Raw genomic sequence first — 8,676 nt, 5'->3', positions numbered from 1 at the left:
CTCGAGGGTTCCCGCGCTGCTGCAGCTTTTCCCCGTGAGCGCCAGGGCCGCAGCCTACGTCCCCCTGTGGCAGCAGTCCCGGTAAGGCCTGGCCACGCGGCGCCCGGGGCCGTGAGGGGCTCGGTACGGCCGGTTGTTGTCAAGCTGCTGGCCTGTTCCCCGGCCCCGGGCCCCGCCTTAGCGACTTGTGAGCCTGGTTACAGCTCCGGGCCCCGGCCGTTCCGGTCAGGGGACGTGAAACCCTTTTCCTGGTGGGCTGAGGACTGGTGGGAGCTGACTGTTCCTACCTCCTACGCGGCTGACATCTAGGTACAAACCTGTAAGGATTTTTAGTCTTATTATTTTTTAAACACTTTCCAATCTTTCAGAAATACTTTTGTATGCGTACTGAAGGTCACGACTACCTGAAAGACCTGATCAACCTCTTGCTTAACACAGCCTGAGCTGGCTAGCGGTGTTTGGGATTCAGGCGGCCACTTACAAATACACCTGTCTCCACCTTCCTTGTGCCTGTGTGTTTGCTTGAGTGGAATTATACATATTTTTTCTGCTCAGAAAACTGACAGGAGTTACTTAGGGTTATGTTAAAGTGAATGTGTTGCTGGCGAAAGTTAATTCTATTTTCTGTAGGTATCAGGTCATGTTGTGTACTATAAACATGCATTTTTTGTTTGAGAGAAGTAGTTATGCTACAAGATCTGGAAAAGATACGGTATTGTTGAAAAAACACTTAAAACAGTTTAAAATTGTTATAGGAGCGGAAAGTATTCCACTTCTGAACTGACTTTAGGAAGTAAAGGCGGTTACTTATTATAGTGAGCTTCTGTTTAGAGCATGCTTGAGGCCCACTGACTTATTTAATAAATGTTCCATTATCTGTTATTTTATGGACTATGAATACCGATCTCTTATAAAGACTGAAAAATGGCTGATGGACGAATTTTGCAGACTTATAATTGATGCTATGTCTTTCAAATGGGTCAAAGGTGCTTACGTACTTTGCTTTCCTAAAACTGTTGGGGTATTATTTCTACTTTAGCCTTAGAACTATCAAGCTATGTTGTGATAGTTACTATGAATTGGATGAAAGGCTTAAAATTAAATTCTTAAGGGGTGAACCAACATTTTCTGCACAGCAGGGTTTTTAGGAAGGCAAAACTCTTAGCTTATGTTTGATCCTTGGAGTCCTTAGAGAAAGTATATGGTCTGTGACTAATAAATGAGATGATATGCAGCTCCAGTCTTTTTTTACTATTAAATATCTAGATGTTGAAGATAGATACGTGTTGCAGGTAGGAGGCAGATCTCTGAATCTCAGAAGGACTCGAAGAGTTCAAATCCACTCCCAGTACTTCAGAACAGCCTAGGTGATAACTATCCTGAGAAAAATGCTTTTTTGCTATCAGCTTGTCTTTTGGTCAGAAATCTTGCTGAAAGGAAGGCTGAATGATTTATGTAGCCTTTAGACAGCACCCCTGGTACCACTTTTAGCCAGCCCTACAGAAGTCTACAACTGAATGTGCAAGTCAAAAAAGTCATCCTATTGTTACCCAAAAAGCAGACAGCTATAACTGCTATATCACTCTGTCCCCTGAGACGGGATGTTTTTCTGTCTACGTTTTCTGCTTACAAACATATTTGTTTTGCATTTGCTGTAAGCATTATTTCTAAAATGGTTTATGCCTTTCTTTAAAAATGGAGGGAGGATGAGTTACACTTTTAAGTGGCGGCAAATTGCCAACAGCTTTACCAGGCAGTATTTTGCCCTTCCCTATAGCACAGCGTTTTCTTTGTAATACAACACTAGAGCTTGTCATATCTGCCAGGAGTTGAGGACAAGGTGATTTTAAAGCCATTTTGGGTAAAATTAGCATAATATTTGTGAAATGGAAAATAAAAACTTTACTTACATGAGACAATTTTGCTGACAGGTGATAGATAATACTGCAATACTGTATTTTTGTTAGACAGAGGTATGTCTAATATAGTTACGCCCAACAGTTAACTATGATCTGGTGGGCATAAGTTCTTCTCTCTTCTACCCCTAGTTTGTTTTCAGAGGTAAGTCTCTGCATTATGGCTACTAGAAACTGCAGTTGTTTTCATTATCTTTATATGGCTTGAGGTAATGATGTGGAATTACTTGCACCTTAAAGCAGACTGTGTGGAAAATGAAGATTAATTTTAAGAGAATTTTGTTCAGCAAAAATTGTTTGTGGGAGGGGGGTTTCTACTGTTTGGAAACATTGGCTTTCCTGGGAAGCCTCTGCCATTGTGTTCCTTCATTTGAAGGAGTCGAGTGTAAAACAGAGGGACTAATGCATCAGTGAGCTTTATCATCGTATTTACTCGGTATATGCATCAAAAGCTGTATTCATTGTACTTTCTTCCATTGTACTTCTGATTTATTATGGGTTTGCTTCATTCTCCTATGACTTACTTTTGGAAATTAATTCAAGTTTGTTTTATTAGAAGAATCTTTGTACTTCAGAAGGCTGGAATGAATGACAAAAAAGGCAAGACCAGAAAGAAACATGGTTAGGGAAGCAGAGGTTTTTAAGAAAAATGTGTTTTGCATAGTAAGTGTTTGGATTTCTAGAAGGCTCAGTGGGAGTCAGTGTGAGGGAACTTGAGGGAGCCCTTGGGTGTGAAGGTAGAATGACCAAATAGTGTGTCTAGCTTTCCTCTCTAAAGCACCGTTCACTTGCACAGAAGCTAACCTTTATTTCACTTGCTGTCTATTTATTTTTCTGTTAGTAGAGTGGCTGCATCTAAAAATCACTGGTTTGACCCTCGTTATAATGACCTTGATTTGTATGTCTATTAGATAAGAAGTAATTTGTTGAAAAGTGAGGGTGGAAGCATCAATCCCAAATCTCATGCCACAGCCCTTCTGAAAGAAAACGAATTGGCTACAAACTCTCAACTATAAATCAATCTGTTGCTACTCTGTGAGATTCCTGTGTAATTGCCCATGAATGCAAACTCAAGTACTTCAAGTGTTCACAGATGCAGAACATCAGAAATAAAGATTATAGTAAATCAGATCTCATGAATATGCATATTTTTGTTGCCAGTAAATAATCTGAGTTATCTAAATTAAAATTCAAAATTATATATTGCAAAGGAAGCGTTCTTCATTTTTTTTTAAGAGTTGGAAAACATTTGCAGTAGTCTTCCTGTCATTACTATGCACATAATAATCATGTGAAGCAAATGATACTTCTTTTTATGCTGCTTGTTTTAAATAGCTTATATTTCTTAAATTGCTGTTAAAAATAGGCTGAGAACTCTAAAAAGCAGTGGGCCATGATGCTGCTTGGAAGCCAGCCACAGCAGCCAAAGCCACTGGCCTATTTTGTGTTCTTGCAATAAGGAGTCAGGACTGAGGCAACACTAAGAAAAAACAATTTATGTTACTTAAATGTAGTGTACAGGTTTTGGTTCAAAAACATTCCTTGAGCTTAGATACTTAGCAAGTGGAAGCCAAAAAGACCTGCATCAGTGTATGCAGTTAACATCTCTGGTGCGGTCTAGGCTGCTGTTAGCCGCTTTGGGCAGCGGCTGTGAGAAGTGTCTGGCTCTCAGGTGCCAGACTTTGTGCTGAAGTGGCTGAAGCGAGCGCATGTGCTCCATCTGCTCAGCAGTCTGCTGTGTGGGGGTAGAAGGCTCCTGAAGGAGGGCACCGATAACTTCTTAAATGTGTTGCAGATGTTTCCCAGTAGCTCTGGCAGGCATGACATAGAGGATTAAGGCTGGATAGCTAAAGATGTTAGAGCTTCTCTGTTACATGTCTATTCTGTCTCTTTGGTGGTTGTCATGCCTGAAGCAAGAATATCCAATTTTCTTGTGAATCAGTATGGTGGCTGAAGGCACACTGACCCGGTTGTATGTGGTTGTGTCAAGCTGAGGAGTGTGCTAGTCCTGGAACTGCTGCAGGGGTGGGTGCTGATCCTGCCATAGGAGCAGAGTGGATAGCTGTGAGAGTAACATCTTTACCTCTTTTCTATTTAATCTATGCCTACATGTCTTTCAGAAATCTGTGTAAAAGTCTGTTTAATCCCTACTGCCAGAGTCAGTGAGCACAAGTAGGTCATAATTACTTGCCCCAGTCTCACCTGGGACTTCCACCCACACTCCCTGCCCAGGGCTCCAGAAGCCTCACTTCAGATCAGAGCTATGGTCTAGGAAGGACTATGGTCAGCCCTCTCCCTTCCTTGTCCAGATTTGTTGATTGGGCTTCCTGGATTGACCTTGGACTTGCCTTGTCACCTCTTGTTTGCCTAGTAATCACAGGGCTACCAGTGCAGCCCATGTGTCACCAAAATGGGTTAAAAGAACTTACTGACACCAATGTGATGTAGATAAGCAGACACTCCTTTATTAACAGCTGGGTGTGTAGGGGAGTTGTCTCACCAACAACACATGCCTAATCATGGAGCATGGATACAGTAACACATATTAATCAGGTTCTCATACATAAACATGTTAACTCCTATAACTCATTTTCTTACTCCCACCTCTTTCCAGTCATGCGCACTTGAGTCCTGAAATGAGTCAGGGGGGCTACTTTTGTGACCACCATGGACTACTGACCTAGAAGAAAGACCCTTCAATGCCCTTGACCCAAGGATTTTTGACTTCACATTGCAATTTTAGCATACTTTGAGGCCCTTTCACAGTGTTACTTTTGGAACACCTGGTCTACAGGGCAATAAATAGTCCTTAACGATCAGTCTAACAATGGTATGTTGTCTCGAGTCTTGTTCTTTGTATAGAAATCTAGGTAATGATTATCACTAGTCTACATGGCCTCAGTCTGGGACTTTAAAAAGAACTTAGTAGCAGCATAACTTGTTATATAGCTATTCTAAATTATTCTTTATTTAAATCCAACTAATAAAAAAATCATTAAAATTAACTCAAATTAATAACAAATCAATACTTGAAGAAATGAATAGGGCTTCCTTTTCTGTGAGTTGTTCTGGACAAAATTAAGAGTTTATTGTTAACTGGTAGAGGACAGGTCCTATAGTTAAGTCCTTCAGAGTCGAAACCTGTTCTTATCAGCTAGAGGAATTTCTGTTGTAGCAGAAATTTGATTGTTTTGTGATGGGTTACAAACAGTTACTAACTTGCCTGAACAGCATGAGGAAACACTGCAACATGTTTGTCTTCATTAGAAAATATGGGTATGCAGCCAGAGTCCTTGGGGGTGGGAAATAACTGTTATTTTTTCCCTGTGGAAAGAGATCTGTGTTTTCAAGACAACTACTGAAGTTAATGCTGGGTTTTCACGCTTCACTGTATAATGTTTTATGACTATAGCATCAGAATTAAGATAAAGCTTTTTTGAAACTATTTTTGCTGGGATTTTGGTTAAAAACAAAAATTAAAAATTACCCTAAGAGCCAGAAGGGTTTCTCTCCTGCCCCTTCTCTTGTATGTCATATAGAATTCAGGTAGACACCCCCACACAAGGAGAATTAGGGTTTTGATTACATTTGTCAGTAGTTATGTTGTGCTTGTTCCCTTATTGTAATAACTGTCCGTAGTTCATTAATGTAATTGTGAAGAAGTGCATATGAGAAAGAAAGGGAAATAAAAAGGAGGTGAAGCTTCCCAAGTAAATTCGAGGCCCCATAAGAGATTTGCTTTGTCTGGTGTTACTCCTTTACTGAAGCCTGTCACATAGTCCAGCATAGGCACAGGAGAACTGTGGAATTCTAATTTCAAAGGCTTCATTTAAGCTTATGGAGATCCAGGCTTTCAAAGGTGTTTATGCATCTAACTCCCACTGTCCTTAATGTGAAGGATTTAGATGTCTAAACTTTACTAGAGAAGGAAGGTCATAGAAATCAGAGGGGGCATTCCTTCGCCCTGACACTGATACACTGAGTGATTTGACTGAAACTTAGATTAAATTACTTCAAAAGTTTGTTGTGACTTTTGCTTTACATTGCGTTCTTCAATTTTCACACAGAAAGAACTCTACAGGCCAAAAAGAAAGGCAGTGAGCTGTGCTTTTCCTTGTTATAAATCAATTGGGAGAAGGACTTTGTCAGACTGAATATGGAGATTGTAACACTTTACATAAATCCTAAAGCCTGGAACGGATCTGGAAGTTGTAATTAACTCTTGATGTTCTTATACTGATTTTAGTCAAACATCTGTTCCATACTTTCTTCTTATTTTCTTAATAAAGAAAATTTTAAAAGTAATAACAGGATATTTACTTCTTGAAACTGAAAAACATGTTACTGCACACATGTGAAATTGCTGAGCTAAGCAGACTATTGGGTGTTTCTCCACCTTGATTGCAGTGTTAATGCACAAACCCCTGTTTTGGATAGGGATAATAGTAGTCTGTTAACTTTTTTAATTAGTGTATTGGAATAACGTGATCTGCATGCTTCGGTCCTCTTGTATGTGTCTGATCTGTATGCGGGCATATGTTTACTGTGATCTCTTTCAGTTGTTTTTGTCATGCATTGATTAAAAAAAATAATCTCCCTTTACCCTAAAGGTATTTATATTGAAAGTAATTCAGGAATATCTTTTGCTGTTTCACACCCCTTTCCCTCAGCCTTTGTTAAAGCATTGTCAAAAAACATCATCGAGGGTCCTAGTGTGCGGTTGTCCTAGAAAGAAAGGACATGGGGTATGAAATTTTAAATGTTGTGGTGGAAACTTAAAAAATGGCAGCAGTCCTGAGCTCTTAATAATTACACCTTCTCTGCCCTTAATTTTCATCTGGGTATTTCCTCCCACTTTAAGAAGATTCAGGACTGCTTTTCTCAGAAGAGTGGTGTCAGCTGGATTCAGAACACGAGTAATTTCCTGAATAGACAGCTAAAGCGCAGTCCAGGGACTTGTGATTACTACTAAGCCTGCAAAGGTGCGGTGTGTTTTTGTTAATCACCCTGAGGAGCAGTTTGGGGGCAGTATCAGTTTTCTTGGGAGAGAACTGTTTGAAGTAGTTCAGTCATTGCAAGACAATACAAAGTCATGTTTCAATATTTTCTGGCTTGCAGACTAAATATTTCCAATGGTTTTGTGGGTGCTGCACAGTTGCTTTAGGCTTACTGTTAATGAGCTAATTGGTCCTGACTACTTTGGAACACCAATTTGTGAACCCTGTTAGTTGCATCTTGCATCTTGCCATCATGGAAATACATTTTTGTTAAAAAATATGAGGAAGCAAAGTAATTGAATTTCAAAGCTTTTTACAAAAACTCTACTTTTCAATAGATTCCAAATTAATGCAATTTGAAAGATTAATTGAGAACTTTGAAAATATTTTGCTAAAAGCAGTACCTAGGGATCTTTTGCACAGTGCTTGGCTGATGAACCCAAAGAGATGGATCGAACAACTGTTGTAGCTTGATGGATCATGAAGTACTTGGAAATCCAAGTGAAAATATACAGAAAAGACTGTGGGGAAAAAAATTAACTGGGTGAAGGCATTCTCCCTGCCACACCCTCTAAAAGCAAGGTGACAGCCTGGCAGCACTGTTCAGGGAATTCATATTTATTGGGTTTGTGGCACAAATATTAGGTGCTTTCTGAAGCACTGGAATTGAATGCATTGAAATAACTGAGGTCGTTTCCCATCATTCACTCATCATTTTAGTTCTGAGCTGATCCTCCTCCTCACCCCCAGCATCTGGTCTTGTGGCCAATATTTTCTAACTTATTAGTGCCTTGATTTCACCACAGAGTAATATTTACAGTTTAAGCTTTTTCCTCTCACTCTAGTTCCATCCAACTTCAAGAGCTATTAACTCAGATGTATTTGCAAATAAATGAGCTTTATGGCAAAGTTACTTTAAGCTTTTTGATTGAGAAATGTAACTGTCTCATGATTGTAATGCAAATTCCTTTTTATTAAAATGATGGGACTGAGGGTGTGCTTCCACACTGTTGTATTGGTGATTGTCTCTGGTTGCATACGAATGACTTATTTTGGCCCAGTTTTAGCACTTGTCACATAAATTAGACCAGAGAGCAGATTCAGTTGATACTTTTTTCTTTTTTTTTCCCTAAATCATTTTCTTTTTCCCTAACCCGACAGTAGAACAGTATCTTTAAGGGCTGAATCCTGTGAATGTCTTAGCTTGATGGAAAAGAAGAAACTTTTGAGTCAGGCCTATACCTTGCTGTAGACTGTCCTCCAGTAAATCTTGCTGCTGTTTTCCTCAAAAGTGGAGCTCTGTCACACTCTGCAAAGTGCCATAAATAACTTGAGTATTCAGAAGGTTGCTTCGTTTCAGATTGGAATAACTAATTCTCCCAGTGCCCCAGTATAGAGTTATATATCTCCTTTTAAAAAAGGAAATAGTTCAATTCCTGTTATCTATCTCTTATTTCCAAGAGAGTCAATTAATTTATTGTAATTGCTAATGTGCTTTACCAAATGAATTAGTTAAATATTTCAGGTAGTAGTTTAAACAATCAAGAATTAAATATCTTTTTCCAAACCATAGATTTTGAGTACAACAGCTTGAAATTCAGTAAGCATCCATGCTATTGTGGGAACTCGTGGTTAGTGCACTGCTCAGAACATGAAGCATTAGGATATTTTAATTCATGTGCACAGCTACATCCTTCTTTTTAAAAAAGCTGTTTTAGGAGAAAAATGGGCTGGTTTTCACGAAGGCAAAGCTTTGATTAAAG

Source organism: Athene cunicularia (assembly GCF_003259725.1).
Source record: "Athene cunicularia isolate RWA chromosome 13 unlocalized genomic scaffold, athCun1 chr13_part1, whole genome shotgun sequence".
NCBI lineage: Eukaryota > Metazoa > Chordata > Aves > Strigiformes > Strigidae > Athene > Athene cunicularia.
The sequence above is the reverse complement of the archived record's forward strand: the minus strand, read 5'-3'. Positions refer to the sequence as shown.